The sequence below is a fragment of the Polypterus senegalus genome, chromosome 11 (assembly GCF_016835505.1).
Source record: "Polypterus senegalus isolate Bchr_013 chromosome 11, ASM1683550v1, whole genome shotgun sequence".
NCBI classification, from domain to species: domain Eukaryota; kingdom Metazoa; phylum Chordata; class Cladistia; order Polypteriformes; family Polypteridae; genus Polypterus; species Polypterus senegalus.
The window spans coordinates 44,536,431-44,553,232 of NC_053164.1; positions in this window are offsets into that span (position 1 = coordinate 44,536,431).

Sequence of the window (16,802 nt, forward strand, 5' to 3'; positions counted from 1 at the left end):
ATAATGAACAAATTAAACTAAATGTGATGAAAATGCAACTACAACCCATGTAGCATTTCATCTAAGTCCATATCCTTACTACCAGGTGATTCTCTGTCTCTGTCTGACTTGGTCTTTGCTCCTGCATGGACTTTGAATGGAGTGGCAGAAACAGACAGCATGGTCTCTCCAGATATGACCAGTGAGAGAGATGGTCTCCTCAGGAAGGAAAATGTAAGAGAGAGCAGCATGCAAGCCTCCACTTATTATGGCTCTGTAGCCATGACACACCTCCTGGACATTTCCTTAACCTGTATGGGAGTGCAGCAATGAAAGAGCACAGCCAAATCAACCCCCCATGGTTTGTGCTTTGTTCCTGTCAACATTTTCTCTAGTTTCGAAGGATGTACAAATGCAATTTCAGACAAACAAGAAAGAAAGGATATACAGGTAATTAAGTCATAAACTGCCTTCACAAACTTTTGTTCCAGAGTCATAAATTTATTGTCCCTTCAAGTCCAGGCTTTCGGGATTCATATAAGCGTCCTTGTGTTTAATATTTGAAGCTCATACAAACTAAAGCCATGCTTTTAGTAAAGCTTAGCTTTCAGCAAGTCACCTGTAAACTACATCAGAAACAGTCCGGATTATAACAAAGCATTCTTCTGCAATCAGTTACATTGCACATCCTGAATCAGCACTTCATAGAATTTTCTAATGACTCAAGTAAATAATTGCAATATCATCATACACAGCGGTTCCTTTCAGTAAAATGTGCCTTCTTGAAAACAATGCTTCTTTTTATACTATCTTACTCTTTTCACTAAGAATATATACTGTTACCGCCAGGGGGCTCCACAGAGTCTTCAAACCCCAGATTTAATTACAAATAAATATTTTTTATTCACAACATCTTCTTTTTCAAAGTCCATACCACAATCTCCAATGAACACAATACCTCCCATGTTGACTTTTGCCCTCTCCCTCCTGTCTCTGACTCAAACCTTAAAGCAAAATGGCTTCCTTTTAGTGCTAGACTCGGAAGTAATTCTGTAGCCATGGCCTTACATAACATAATGCATTTCTAGATTATACAGAAGCCCTCCAAACCAGGGAGGTGTATTCAAAACGGCACCCCCTGGTGGCTCCCAAGGACCCCAACAGGGTGGCCCTTTGCAACTACAAGTCCCAGATAACCCTGTGGATGTCTAGACTGTAGCCAAACCAGAGGAACACTGCCCCCTCTCATACTGGGGGATTTTCAGAATTCCTCTGTCCATCCGTTATTCTTTTATCCCAACTGGGTTAGGAACTAATAACTCTCCCGGCCAGGATGTGCCTACTCTCACATTGTCCTTTTATTACCGCCTCCTGGCTGAGCAAGCATTCGCCCCCCATCCCAGTCAGGAGGCCAGTCCATTCACCATGGCACTTCTAACACTTACTCTTCTGAAAGCTATTTCTTTCTTTTAAATATCCAGTTCATTTTAAAATGACAATTAACAGTTACTAAAATATGAAATATTATTCAATGTTATACAGCCCAACAAGCTCATTATGCTATTCACCAAATTTCTCCAAAATAATAACATTGAATTGAGTTGTTGTAGGTCTCCAGAGTACGACTATTAGCTACACCAGTGGTTCTCAATGTTCAGTCCTCAGGGCCCCCCATGGCTGCAGGTTTTAGTCCCAACCCACTTCTCTTAATTGGATTCCTACCTTAATTAAGTAAGACATTATATCTCAATTTATAGGTTTTTTGCAACCATCCAGAAATTACAAACTTTGTATTCTATATTTTTAATGAATGAAGCAGGACTTTATATTTGTTAGATGGATTTCTTTAAAATATATATTTTTTAATGTTATAGTTATTTAGACAATTATTTAATAACTAGCTGTATTACCTGTCTAAGATGGGTTAAAATCTAATTATTCAAAGTGGACCCCAGCATTAACTTTTTCAGTGCATAATACAATGCTGTTATCTCTGTTAATGCCATTGGGTATGGGATTCATAAAAGAAATATTAGTGTTTGTGATGCGCCATCTTTTGGAACAACAGATTCACAGCAACCAAACAGACAGACAGACTGACACCTTTTATTATGATGGATAAGCACTCAAGTGCTAACACTGAAGTAGCTGCTCCTTGCAGAGTCATTTCTGCTGCTCATCATTAACTGTTAGTATACACTGTAAAAACGTCAATAACTTTAATGGTAAAAATACTGCAAATGGTGAAAGTAAAATACTTTTTCTGAAAAAAAGGAAAGTTACCTTATGTTCTATTGAAAATTACCTGTATATCTTAAACAATACACTTCATTATTTTTTACAGCAATGTTCTGTAAAATCAATATTTTTCTACCTTCAAAATATGCTACATACTGTTTACTGATACGTTACAGTTAATCGCTGTTAATTTTACAGTGTAAAACTGTTAAATAGTGAAGGTAAACAACTGTAAAATGTAAAACGGTACAGCACTGTTTCACTTACGATCGTGATGAACTGCATACCTCTGGACAGCAGGGATACAACATTTATTTAGTGGACTTATTTTTCCCTGCGTTCTTAAGGCGTTTTGAGGGTATGGAAGCTGATTTATGGTGGGTCATATTCGATAAGCTGGCACACCTGTAGGACACCATACACCATAAAAGCAAACTTTACTTCTCCACCTGACAATGTGCTGTAACTTCCTTAAACACTGACTTCTTTTCAATGTGTACAATTAAATGATACATGTTTGCTATTGGTTGTTGTTACTTTACTGATGCAAACTGTGTACTGATGTTTGATCCAGACAATATTTATTGTAAAAAGAGAAGTTATACCATAGACATAAAAAAATTTTTTGTCACCTTATTTTTTGCGGTAAAATTCTGGCAACCACAGCTGCCATTTTTTTACCAAAAATATAACATTTTTTTTAAAGCGTAATGTAGACTTAAAAATATCATCACCTTCTTTTTTACAATAAAATTCTGGCAGCCACAGGTAAATTTCATGTTATTTGTTTTTACAGTGTAATTAAGAAAGCAAGCCCCAAAGAAAAAGTGAATATAAAAGGAACAAAGTAAGCATGTCAAGATACAGAAAGAATACAAATATGTCTTAATTTCCTTTAAATCTAACACTACTACATTTTTCTAAATGTAAAATAAAAGGAAAAAATAGGTCAGCTAATTAAACAATGAGATCAATTGAAAGTAACGATGACTGACTGATGAAAAAACTGATTGGAACAAAAAGAGGGCCCTGAAGACCGAACATTGAGAACTACTGAACTACACTCCTATGATATCTCCATTTGTCTGAGGTTCTTTGTGTGATTAAAAAAAAAGAACAAAACTTTCTAACATTTAGAAAGAGTCTTCCTGCTCTTGTCTGAATTTCCTCTGCTACTGCTGTGTCGTTTTTTGTAATATGGAGACAATCCCCCAAATGAGGCCTGACCAGTGAGTTCTATGGTTTAAGTCTCACCTCTTTTAACTTGTGCTCCTAATACTCGGTTCACTTTCTTAGTCTGCTCCTTATGCTATCTGGATGCGGACCATGACTTCTAGGCACTTCTCATTACATGTATTTTCAATTTTAGTCTAACATTTTTTTCGTGCTATGTGTAAAAGTTTACATTTATTCACATTAAAGTTAATCTACCACAAGTCTGAATTCCCTCTATAATGTTTTAACTGACTTTAGATAATCTGTAAACTTAACCAGCTGGTGATTTATATTCTTAAGATCATTTTTTGCACATTGTTTTTAATATGGACTTGTGATCTATGTGGTGTTCCCCAGAAACTTACTTGCATTTTACAGTGGCAACTCTGGAGTTCAAGGGCTTCTATGACAATCTGATTAATGTTGTTCTACAACTCAGGCTTCTCCTATGTGATGCTGGTCATGAACTGCCTTCAATAGATGGCGGTTGTGTTTAATTGTTTGGAAGCTGCTTCAAAGGCCTATCGGCATTTGTTAGATACACTACTGACATGGACAGGACATTTTCTAGCAGAAAGGTCACATTGTGATTCACACTTATTTGAATGTGAAAGGTAGAATAAGATCAGCAATAAAGATGACAAAAGGTACTAGATCAGTAGTTTCTGGAAGATCAGTACCCAACAAGCTTAATCAAGCAGTTCCAAGTGACCATTAGTGTCTGCAGTATAAGAATAGACAAGAGCATGAATTAAAAACTATTTTATTAGATCAGTTGCTCATGTGAAGTACATTGCTCTTTGCGGCAGCTGCCAGTTTTTATTTGATTAATGTGCATAGAGATGACATTCAAGAGGATCTGTGATTGAAATGTGCCTCTGTCTGCAAGAACAATAATGTCATCATTGACACACAATTTCAAGGTCAGTTTTTATTATTACCTCTCAGCTGGTCCTTCTACCCCAATGTTTTAACACACTTCATCATGTTTCATTACACTGCTGCTAGAATTATAAGGGCCGGTTTATACTTCACGCTCAGATCGCGTATGCGCCCGCCTCATGGCTGCCAGCATTCATTTCACGCGTCCTCTGAGCAGGTCCTCAGAAATTAACGTGACGCGTGCGCGAGTTGCAGTACCAGCAAAAAGTCGGGGGGCACAGTGTGCTAAAAGTCGGAACGTGACGTCAGTGTCTCTGTTTACTATGTTCATGTGAGATCATATGGGGATCGATGTGCGTGTTTCGCTGTTTGATGAATGGTTCAATGTGGTGAAGCAAAATGCCGACATACAGATGCATTCGTGGTGCTTTTATATTCAAGCGTCGCATATTCATAATGACACGATACATTTTAAAAGTCTCACATACCATCTTTTGTGCCGTCTTTTCTTTTTTTTTTTTGTAACTTCACAACAGCAGCATAATGTATAGCGCTGTATTTGAGCCACAGAGAAAAAAATAAAGGACACGGCGAAAACATGTATTTTGTGATTAAAGTGGAAATTTTGGCTTTAATCTCAAATTGTCCACTTTAACCTTGTAGTTTACTTTATCATTAAAGCAGACCATCGTAAACGTCATCCCAGTTTTTAATCACTACCAGCTTCTTGGACCTGAAAGCAGCGGCAAGCAGCAATAGATAGCCACACAGAACAAATTAAAAGTATGATATTCCAACTCTCTGCACATTTAGAATCTTTAGATTTATACTTGATATCACTTTCATGATGAAATGCATTAAAGTGTGTATGTTACATTTTACATATAATTTTGTTTAAATAATTAATACTGTTAATTACACACATGGGGGTGTCACGGTGGTGGAGTGATAGCACTGGGAGTTATTTTGCTGGTATTTCCTGCTTGTATTCCACACTGTGCTCCGGTTTTCCTTCCAGAGATATGCAGATTTGGAGATTCGGTGCCGCTAAAATGACGCTAGTGTATGTGTGTGCTTGTATTCACCTCGTCGAGTTGAGGCCTCGTCAAGGGACTGTTTCTCAGTCGTGCCCAATGCTTGCTGGAATGGACACATCCCTGGATTGATGGACTTAATCAATAAACATCCTTTTCAGAGATATTGCGGTAAGGTGTCATCAGAATTTAATAGGTGTTCTAGGCAATTGACAACACAGAGAAGCCAAACATGTTCTCACCGTGATAATATCTCGCACTGCCACCTGGTGGATTCCTCCAGATTTACGTAAAGTACGCGCGCAAGTATGAACACTACAACGCTTGCGTAGCAGGAGCGTCCGCTGCAGCATGCGTCGCGTGAAGTATAACTCCGGCCTAAGGCATCATAAACACATCACCACTCCACTGGCTTCATTTCACTGGCCTCCAGTCTAATATCAGCTTACATCCATGGCTCAGCTACTGACCACAACCAGATTACCTCTTACCGTGCCAGCCTGTGGGATGGCTGAGGCCTTCATGCCATTTTAAAAACCCTTTAGTTTGTCTGCCCTCAGACTTCATGTAAACCATGTTAATAGCTCATGTTTTCTCATATTAATTTTAATGATTGTAATAAACTTTGTCTTTTTTGTGCTGACTGTACTGATTGTATTGTCTACTCCCATGTACTATCAGTCCTTACGTTTTGTTCTGTTAGTTTGAACTGGGTCCTTCCTTTTTGTAAAGTGCTTTGTATGTGTGTGCTCTGTGAAAGGTGCTATATAACATGACAGTTTCAGAAGGACAGCACTGTCTTCAGTATAAGCTCACAAATTAACATAAAGGAAGAGGCTAAACCAAGTGGCCTGCAGTATCTGCAAGATCAGCAACCTACAAGCATATAGAGGGTTGTAACAGAAGGCAGGGATGGACTGGTTTCCCCAGTGGGATGGATGGACCCTTGCCTGGCCAGAAGTTCCATATAATGGAAGGACAGGGAGACAGCTTACTTATTCAATGCATTAGGTGGCAGCCACCCTTTGTTGGATTGCTCATGCAACCTGGGAGATGTAGTGCTGTTGGGCAGCAATGCATGGTGTCATGGGTGCCACCAGAAGTAGATGCTAAGAGCAGGTATCTGTGCTTTGGGGGGACTTCCTCCTGACTCATAAGAGTTTCCTCTAGGCAGTACTGTGGCACCAGAATAGCTCCTGGGGCTGGTAGAAAAGGAGCTGCCTCACCTTACTTGGCAAGTCCCAGTCAGGAGGAGGTGGTCAACACTTGCCTGGAAGGAGTGGAGAAATGAAAAGATACAAACAAAAGAATTTTGCATTGTATTGTGTCAATTTGACCCAAATAGACCTGTTGTAAGGTAATTAAAAAGAAGTTTATTTTTATAAGTTGTGGTGCACTTGTGTGAGGGTTTTGGGCTCTGCTGTGCCTGCTATGTAAAGGCATGCAGTTCCAAGTGAGTGACCTTTAATGTTTGCAGTATAAGCATACAAGTGGGCACTAATTGAGATTCAGAATTTTCTGAAAGAAGAGGAATACAGCCTGAAGTGACCAGCAGATTGTACTGTATGAGGCAGAATGGAGTTATTGGTTAACACTGAGTGTTAAACTCCAGGCTTCACTGTGTGACTTATGTGTATCCATCTGTAACAAACATCTGTAAACATATCAGCTCTCAGCTGAATATGTCATAATAATAATGTGATGAGACTTGTCATTCAAACTGACCAAAACTGCTTGTAGTAAAGGAGCAGAAACTAACATGATTAACTACAGTATTCCAGGTGGTCAGCAGTATTTTGGCAAGTGAAGAACACAGAGACCCTGCTTGAAGTGACCATCAGTTTCTAGAAGAGCATTCATTTAATGAATAGCCACAAGGTTTCAAATGACTCTCCAAATCTGAAGAACAAAGCTATAAATTCCAGTAAGATGCCATTCCAAGCGACAGTTTTTCAGTGAAATGCCAAAGACATACTGTAAATCACAATGTTATCTGAGATGGACAGCAGTTTCTAGGAGAATGCTTATTTAGTGATTAGATGTGCTTTAGTGACCAAGATTTGCACCATGTAAGATTTATATCAACCATGAATAAGGATCTCACTCCAACCGGATGAGAACTTACCATATATAAGAGCAGTAACTGATGTGATGAAACAAAGCACTGAGTAACCAACCAAGGATGAGATTAGTAATGGACATGGATGAAGATGTGATTCATAATGATGAGGAGCTTCTGAAAGATAAGTACCTAAGGTAACATAATTAGTGGTAGTAAGGCTGCAGCAGACCCCCGCGACCCTGTTCAGGATAAACGGGGGAGCCAATGGCTGACTTCATCATCTGACTGACCATTCATCAATTTCCAGAAAGCAGTCGTTGATATGAATACAAATCAGTTGTAAGTAACCCCTGTGGCAGGTGACCAGGGACTTTGCCCCACCAGTACGCCTGGATCAGGGAAGGAACGGGAAGGGGGCAATATTTTCCCTAGATGCAAGAAGGCAGCCCCCCTGATTTCCATCCAGGGCCATGACTACAGAGCTGGGAAGCGCAACACCATGGGGGTCCGTGGTCCAACCAAGGTGCTGCCTGGATGGTTCCTGAGCCCTGGAGGGCAGCACTTCTGCCACACCAGGAAGTGCTGCCGGAAGACCATCATCAGCACCTGGAGCACATCCGGGGCATGATAAAAGGGGCTGCCTTACTCCCTTCAAGGAGCCGGAGAGGGAGGAGAAAGACGGAGCTTGTGAGGGAGGAGCGGAGGCGGCCGAAGAGGGTTAAAAGGACTGAGGGAATTGTGAGTGTGGGGAACCTACTTGTAAATAGTGAGCAAAATAAACCCGTGTGTCTTGAACTGTGCTGTCGTGTCTGTCTGTGGCCGGGCTATCTATTACACCCCATTGTCTTTACAATATAAGAACAGCGATGGATAGGAATTAAGATGTTGTTCTCAGTAAATAGCAGTTCAGAATGCAACTGAACAAAAGGTTCAAATTTCAAATGAGTCAAATAAAAACTTGACAACAGCACACCAGCATTATACACCCTTTACAACACTCATATACAAAGCACAATTCTGAGCTCTATCAAATTTTTACACAAGTAAGTAAAATGGTCAGCTAATGTACTCAGTGGTTTAAAATATTGTATTAATTATTAAATGCCTTGGCCCTAAATGAGTGAGCGAGGGTGTGTGTGTGAAAATATACTAAAAAATGGACTGGCATCCCTCCCAGGGTTGGTTCCGGCATTTTCCTTGATGCTGACAGGATAGACTCCCAGCCACCATGACCCTAAATATAAGAGGTATATAGAAATAATGAATGGCTGGATGAATGTGTTTATAGCACTTTAAGAATAAATGATCAGCTACACACATTCTTCTTAGCTATAGGCATCCCAAATGACTTTCTTGAACGAAGCCTCCGAAACTGAGAATACAAGGCACGAGAAGGACCATTAATAATTGTCTGATGGCCCAATTAAACCAAGTCCCCTGCTGTGCCTGTGGTTATTTTTTGTAATATAAGATTGGTAACTCATATTTACAAAAATGACATTTCTACTGGATGGTGATTTAAACTTTCAGCACTAATTGATGCCAAACAGACTCAGCACTTTCCATGAAACCCGTCACAAGCATGAATTGTGAGGATATTTCAGATGGACCACAGTTTCAGCAAGATGATTTATTTTGTGAGCTGATGAATTCTTCCAAGTGGCTGTCTGCTTTGGAATGATCAGTTGCTGACCTAAGCAAGCTCGCAGTTACAGCCAGCAGACTACTTACTGAAGGCTTTGTTTTTTTATATTTAAGTGATGAAATAGTTGTGCATACTCTGTAAAGTGCTTTGTGATGGCATAACCTAACATACTCAAAACCGCTTAATCAGGGTTGAGGTGGACAGAAAACTCTGTGGATGTATGCCTTTAAAAAAACCATGAAACATGGCCATACATTGCCAATTTCAAAATGCCAATCAACCCAAGACAAATATCTTTGGGATGTTGAAGAAAAACCCACAGAGACACGGGGAGAACATGCAGACTACGTAGAGTCAATTACTAGCCAGAGGACTGAATCCCAGGATGGTAGATTTGTGAGACAGCAGGACCTACCATTGCAGTGCCATGCCAACTCTTGTAATGACATGTGTAATAAGTCATCTCTGACAAAATGAACTTATTGTTTATTGTTCTTAAACAGAAAGCTACATCAAAAAGTGGAAGTTATTTCAGATTAATGTAATGCTGGATATGTTTCAATGAACATACAGTGACAGGCACAACTAATCACACCCCTTGAAAGTCATCCTAATTTTCTGCATGACAAAAGATTTATACACATATTTATCCATTCAGTATTTTAAAGTGAACTCTTATGCTGTAACAAACTACATCATTTTCTGTAGATATTTAACTGAAGAAGAAAAACTCAAAAGTTAGCGTTTGCCTAAGTATTGTAGTGACCTCACTGTAACAGGATCTGTTTCCAGCCCCATTGTTCAAGGTGCCGCCCCTTTTCTTCCTTTTAGTGTCAATCATAATGATGAGGAGCTTCTGAAAGATAAGTACCTAAGGTAACATAATTAGTGGTAGTAAGGCTGCAGCAGACCCCCGCGACCCTGTTCAGGATAAGCGGGGGAGCCAATGACTGACTTCATCATCTGACTGACCATTCATCAATTTCCAGAAAGCAGTCGTTGATATGAATACAAATCAGTTGTAAGTAACCCCTGTGGCAGGTGACCAGGGACCTTGCCCCACCGGGACGCCTGGATCAGGGAAGGAATGGAAAGGGAGCAATATTTTCCCTGGATGCAAGAAGGCAGCCCCCCTGATTTCCATCCAGGGCCACGGCATGATAACAAACTACATCATTTTCTCTAGATATTTAACTGAAGAAGAAAAACTCAAAAGTTAGCGTTTGCATAAGTATTGTAGTGACCTCACCGTAACAGTATTGAAAAGGAAGACACAACAGGACAAAGAAGTGATTGCAAAACAGTTTACTTGTAACAGTCTAAGAAAGATACATGAATGTAAAACAAAACGAATGACACTGAACTCAAACTATTTACAATCATCTATTAACCTCTCCTTGTTATGGCTCTGAGAGATGCCATAAGAGAAAACTCCAGTTCCCTACACAGAATTTGTCGTCCCTCTTCCTTATATTCCACACCTTCCCATTGTCCCCCAAACCAGAAATCCCCACCTCTGTTTCCAGCCCCTTTGTTCAAGGTGCCACCCCTTTTCTTCCTTTTAGTGTCAATCATATCCCTGTTTACAGTCCTCCGCGCCACTCCCTGCCCACCCTGCTAGACTCAACATTCTCTTTTCTTCTAGGCTTCACCCTGGCCTGAATGCTACAGTATTTAAATCTCTGTGCTTTGGAGCTCCAAGTTTACACAAAGGACAAATTAATCACAAACGACACAAAGGTGAGAGTCATTTGACCATAACTAAACTAATTACTGCAGGTACTACATGTGAGTCTGCTATGGCTCTCCGCATATAAAAAGCACCTTTTGTAAGGGTTGCAGTCTTTGATGGACAATCACTGAAAAAATAAAGACAAGCATTCTGCTGATGTGAGAAACAAAGTCGTTGAAGTGCATAGGCAGGAAATGGTTACAAAAAAATATCCCATTAAGCACTGTTGGATCCATCATCAAAAAGTGGAAGGTTCATCGTAGTACCCAGACTGTTACTAGAACAGGCTGTCCCTCAAAACTAAATGTCAGAGAAACTACTCTCGGAAGTCTGCAATGCTCTTTGGCTGAAACTGTAGTAAAGGTGCAGGGGTCCACAGTTTCAAGAGGTCTCCATAAAACAGGCCTCTACGGGACGGTAGCAATGAAGAAGCCATTCCTTAAGAAGATCCATGTAAAAACACATATGGCATTTCCTACAAAGCATGGGAAAGGCTCAGTTAAGATGTGGGAGAAGGTTTTATGGTCAAATGAGACCAAAATAGAACTTTTTGGTCAGACTTCAAAGGGCTTTGTGTGGCGTAAAACTAACACTACGCATGCCTCAAGAAACACCATACCTACGGTGAAATGGTGATGGCAGCATCATGCTATAGGGATGCTTTTCATGTGTTTGGACTGGGAATCTTGTCAGAGCTAAAGGGACTATGGATGGACACAAATAGTGGAAAATATATCAGTAGAACTTGTTCCAGTCTGCTATGAACCTACGGCTAAGGAGAAGATTCATCTTTCAACATGACAATAACCCTAAGCATAAGGCCAAAGCAACACTGGAAAGGTCCAAAAACAAAAATGTGAATGGTTATGGAATGGCCAAGTCAAAGCCCTGATCTTAGCCCTATTGAGAATCTGAGGTACTGTTTGAAAACTGCTGTCCAGAGGCACCACCTCACCAAGCTAGAGAATCTCTATACATTCTGCAAAGAAAATGTGCAAAACTGGTACATAAGAATTAAGGCTATTATTGCAACAAAAGGGCTCTTGACAAAGTATGAACGTGTAGGGCTTGAATATTTATGCAAACACTAACTTTTGAGTTTTTCTTTTCCAGTTAAGAAGAAGTGACGATGAAGGTGGTAGGGATGAGAACGGCACCCGTACTCATATGCCGCACAGTCGCCCTGCTGAACGATGCAAAGAGTTGATTCTACAATAAAATAAAATAAAAAGAGGAATAACCTTGGAAGTCAATCATCACCCTGAAAGCGGACAGTAGATGTCACGTAGTATATGCGTACCAAAGTTCAGGTCAATAGCTCAAACAGTTTGTGAGCTACAGGCGATTTAAAATCCTGGACAGTCAAATGAACAGCCATGGTAGCGTATTATATATAAAGATTATATATTAACTAGACATTAAGCCCGTTACAATAACGGGTGCTAGAACAGTAGTGCATAAACATTAGTAGGAACAGTCTATATATATGCGTCACTGTATGGTGTGCCTTTAATTTTCTCTCTCAGTAATATTGGTTTGTATTTACGTAAAAAGTAATACAGTGGAACCTCGGTTCACGACCATAATTTGTTCTAAAACTCTGATTGTAACCTGATTTGGTCGTGAACCGAAGTAATTTCCCCAATAGGATTGTATGTAAATACAATTAATCCGTTCCAGACCGTATGAACTGTATGTAAATATATATTTTTTAAAGATTTTAAGCACAAATATAGCTAATTATACCATTGAATGCACAGCGTAATAGTAAACTAAATGTAAAAACATTGAATAACACTAAGAAAACCTTGAACAACAGAGAAAACTAACACTGCAAGAGTTCGCGCTATAGCCTTACGACCCGCTCGCTAGAAACACCTTTTTTAATGAGTTTTAAGCACAGGGAAAAAAATGAACAATTAAAAATTCCGTAATTTAATAAACAACCAAGAAAAGTAACATTGCAACAATGCATGCGTGCGCCTGTGTGTGTCTCTCACGGGCCTGCGTGTGTGTGTCTCTCTTAAGCGCGCGCCTCTGTGTCTGTGTGTGTGTGTCTCTCACCTGTGTGTGTGTGTCTGTATGTCTCTCTCTGGCACGCGCCTGTGTGTGTGTGTCTGTCTGTCTCGCGCCTGTGTGTGTGTGTGTCTGTCTCGCGCGCGCCTGTGTGTGTGTCTGTCTGTCTCGCGCACGCTTGTGTGTGTGTGTGTGTGTCTGTCTCGCGCGCCTGTGTGTGTGTGTCTTTGTGTATGTGTCTGTCTCTCTTACTGCACAGGGAATGCACAGGAAGAGACTGAACACGTGCCGTGTGGCCCCGCGCATGTGCACTTCACCAGAAAACACACGCAAAGACACCTGGACGCACACAGGGGTTTTATTAAAGAGGATTATTTATAATGATATATAATAATAATTATTATTATTATTAAACTAATTATGTCAAATTTTATGTACTTTAGTGTTATTTTAGCAAAAAAGTGGGCATTTGTAGGGCAGGAAACACTTAAGAATGTTTTCCATTTAAATTAACTTTAATTTAATTATGAAAACACAGTTTGTGGGTATTGCTGAAATGGGTTAATGATTTCGTATAGTAGAGGGCACCTGTATGCCCTTGTTATTGGTACCTCCCCACTGAACTAGGATAACATTTTTAGAATGAAGGCACACTGACTGTCACTGCTTCAAGTTGCAGTTACCTTTCTCATACTTCAGTGATTATAATGTGACACACACACAAAGAAGTCAGTCTGAATGATGTGAGGACTGCATGACCTTTGTTGACTATACTGTAATAATAAACTGGCAGAGATCCTATAGAGATCCTATATTTGTGATTTCTTTTGATACTTGAGTAAACTATAAGATACTTTAAAACTTCTACTTGAGTAGTTTTAGTACTTTTCATTTTCCAGAAAGATAATTCAACGTTTACAGAAGTAATTTATACAACAATGTCCACTGCACACACCATCCTCGTGGCTGCTTCCCCAAAAGGGTGAAACCCGTGGCACCAAAGTAAACATGGCTCCTTCAATTGACTAAAATCAAAGTTAAACTTGGAGAATCTTATTTTCTTCTGGCATCATAAATAAAAATGCAAGAAGAAATAGTTTCTGTTGATCATTCTGTCTGTTAAAATTGAACTGAACACAATAAGCTGAGGAACATTACTGAGAGTGTTGAAGGTGTCGGGAACTTTAATTTAACTGACACACACAGAGCCTGCATGAAACTTCACTAAGCAAGAACAAAGTGGTTTGGGAAAACATGGCTGTAGTTTTAACCAATTTGGGTATACCACACATTCTTCAATAATATTTTCCATTACAGGTGGTTGTGGATTTATTGATATTATGCAGGTCAGCCTTAGAAATTCCACAAATATACACAGGACCTTCACACTGCAGGTACCATTTTTCTGTGTGATACACATAAGGCTCATTTTAATGGGAATGTCTGGCTATTTCTAGGTAGGAGGATGTATAGAACAGGCACTGCACAGTATATGAGACAGATAGATAGATAGATGGATGGATGGATTGGAATGGCAATATCTGCCAGACATGCTAATGGGCAAAGGAATTTTCTGAGAAGTATTGCAAGTAGCAAAACACCAGTAGGTGGTAATGAAAAGAAAACGTATTCGGGCAAAACAATAAAATCGTAAGTTGAAATGGGCTGAGAAAATGTAAGCCAAAAGACAAGAAGAAAATCAAAAGGCAAGTACGTGAGAGTCATGAAACCAAAAATCCTCCTAGCACAAGTCACCTAACTACGCTAAACCAAATGTTGTTTTGTTCACTAAGGGATGGTGAATATAGATATTATCACACGGCAGTGTCAGTAATGTGATGATCAAAGTCACGTTGATGCTTCCAACAGCTTTGCATAAATAGTAAAAACAGGACGTTAACCAAAATCAGCTTTGTAGAACAAAAGTAAAAGAAAAAATACACAAGGGAAATATGATCTACACATATTAATGCACATAAACTTGAATAAAACTATTATTATATTAGATCGATAGATGGACTAGAGTGTTAGGAACTAGCAGTTTGGGTCTTATTTTTGCAAAATTTAAATTTTCTCTGGATTCTATTTTTAGAGCCTTTAAAATGTGTAAAATTTAGTTTCAAATGTGCTAAAAATGCACAATATCTCAAGAAGTAAAAAAAACATTATTTTGAAAATTGCACCCTCCCATTTATACAACAACAACAACAATTTATTACTATAGCACTATAGCATTTATTACTGTACCATTTTCATACAACTGATGTAGCTCAAAGTGCGTTACATAATGAAGAAAGAGAAAAAGACAAAATAAATAAGAAATTAGAATTAGGGAACACTAATTAACATAGAATAAAAGTAAGGTCCGACGTCAAGGGAGGACAAAAAAACCCAAAAAAACTCTAGACGGCTGGAGAAAAAAATAAAATCTGCAGGGGTTCCAGGCCACGAGACCGCCAGGACCCCTCTAGGCATTCTACCTAACAGAAATGATTTCAATCAGTCCTCATTGTATTCAGGGTTTACATGGAAGAACTTGATGATGATAGTCATGTGGACTTCTGGCCTTTACTCCATCAATGCAGGGACATTACAGTGCTTTGATCAGGTGCTGGGGGCGCAGATTGCCACCACAGAAAACCGGGAACAGAACAGAAAGCAGGGGTTAATACGGATTACGGAGCCACCGGGAATGATATTGATAATTAAATGCATATACAGAGTATTAGGATTAAACTAAAATGAAGCTATGAGAAAGCCATGTTAAAGTAATGAGTTTTTAGCAGTTTTTTAAAGTGCTCCACTATATTAGCCTGATGAGCGGTGGCCGATACAACAACTCGAGGGCCCTTCAAAGAGAGATACCAACAATGCTATCTAAAATCCTCCTAAAACGCATCACCCAGTGGCTGCTGACATCGTCCTACAGCAGGTATGTGCCATTTTGCAAAAATGTTTTTATATTACTGAGGATGGACAGGGCACAATTTATTAAAATCGTCAGGACAACTCTGTGGATAACTGTAAACTAACCTGCAAGAAGCTGGTGAGGACAAATAAGCCCCTACATTGTTGAGAAGGGAGTCTTCACATTCAGGTTCTCAGCACAACAGCACTTAAGTCAGGTCTGCACTGGTCAACTTTACCCAAGATTCTGAACTGAATTCTTAAAACTCTTACTACTTAGTTTTGGAAAGGAATTTTAGTTAGGTAGTTCTTGGTAGTCCATTTCCTTTTCCATTCAGGATGAGTACACCATCTGCTCACTACAGATACATAGACAGATTGGTCCCAAGAGGAAACTGCAATGTATAACAGCAGGCAACACTCACAACCTACACAGAATACAGACGAGATGAAACAGTAACTTAAAGAAATAAACAAACTATCCATACATTTAAAAACATTTGGCAGGCCTGTATGCCTTCCATTTATTGTAAAGCTCTCATTGCAGCCTTAATAGTTAATCTTGCACACCAAGACCCCTTTTCTTCTCAATCCCTTCTTTTATGACTTGAAATTGTCCTTGTAATACCCCTTTCCTGATGCTTTCATATTATAGCTTCCTTAAACAATGTAAACCTTATGAAATTCACTAATGGCTTCTGAGAGCCTTAATGCACAAATTAATACAGTGCTGTTTTGTATGTGAACCTTTGATGTTTTTGTCAAACATACATTCAGACTAAATATTGATGTGAACACTAACTTGCATACTGTACCTGTTGTTACTCATCATCTCTTCTCTTTGAGCACACTCGGGTCCTTTAACGTGTGCGACAGTTGTCAGGGATGTACTTGTGTTCCATTCTCTCTTGTGATCTGCTCAACTATGTGGGATGCCAGATGGATGAATAGGATGGGTAGTTGACCTGGGCTCACTGAAGGCAATGGCAGAAGAGAGGATGAAGTCAAAAATCAGAGGCCAGCACCTTCCACTCCATGAGAGTCATCCTGGAGCACCTTCAGCCACCTGCCCTTTGCACCATGTTGTGCTGA